Source organism: Halyomorpha halys, unplaced genomic scaffold, assembly GCF_000696795.3.
Source record: "Halyomorpha halys isolate HHAL.00 unplaced genomic scaffold, Hhal_1.1 Scaffold919.1, whole genome shotgun sequence".
In the NCBI taxonomy this organism is placed as follows: domain Eukaryota; kingdom Metazoa; phylum Arthropoda; class Insecta; order Hemiptera; family Pentatomidae; genus Halyomorpha; species Halyomorpha halys.
This window is the reverse complement of record NW_027107835.1, coordinates 63,836-65,055: the sequence shown is the minus strand read 5'-3', so window position 1 is coordinate 65,055 and position 1,220 is coordinate 63,836.

Genomic DNA, 1,220 nt, shown 5'->3' with positions numbered 1-1,220 from the left:
TATTTCTTCTCTTATCTATCTGTTACTATTACCCTTTTCATTTACTATTTACAACCTTTAATTTTTCTTATTATATCTTACTTTTCATTTTATCTCCCTGTTATTTTACACTTATGTTTTGTTTTTTTTCCTTTTTGTAACTATAGTGTTTGTATCTTTTTTAGCCCTGCCGAAGCCCTGCAACGTGAGGCGAAACGTTGGCTCAATAAAATAGCATAATTATCTAACCATTCATCTATACACACGGTCAATCAATGATCTTCCAATAACCTATATCTATTCGATGAATTTCATCAAATGTATAATTAGTGAATACAATAGTATTATCTTCATATGTTGGAGAAACACTGATATTTATAAACTCTTCATTTTTATTAAGACTAAGAAGGCTACTATATCGTAAATGAAATAATTGGACATTGTTATTGTTTCTATCTTATTAATATTAAAAATGAAATATTGGTGTAACATGGGTACTAACGTAATCATAGGGTTAGCTATTATTTCTACAGGTTTACATTTAGCTAATTCTACATTTTTACATAATTCTTTAATACATTTATCTCTAATTTCTACAATATTTTTACAATAATGATTTGAATTAAATTTTATATAATTTCCGTTTTAAAAAGTATTTTTACGCCTGAGGATCGATTGTTCTTTTATTTTTAATGTCACCGCTTTGTTATTCTTTTTCCTGGGATATGATAATGCGTATTAGGTTTTTTTGGGTAGAGTTTTTGAAGGGATTTTTTATAAAATAGTAAATTAGTCCATTATCTGATATTGAACAGAAAGGTATTACTAAGTAAGCAATTTAGTTCTACACTTTGTCATATCGGTTCGTTGTAAGGGAGTTTAAGGTCTTCTAATACTTTATCCTTAGTATACTTGAGTTATTTTGTAGTATGATTTTCTTGTCGTTATTATAATATGTTTTAAGGATTTATAGCTTTGTTTGTTTTTCGTGTTCTTTTTTATATACTTTAGCTTAAGGAATTGTTTAATTTCTTTATTATTATGTTTTATGTCTTTTATTTAATGAACTCAAAGTTCACTTCGTAAACTGGGATGGGGATGATAAGTAGTCTATATGATAACAAGTGTATGGGATAAGTACTATTATCAAACAAGCATTGTAATAACAGCTGATAACCTATGTGGAAGGTAAAAAGAGTGTTCAATTCATTTATACTTCTTTCTTATTTTAATTTATGTAT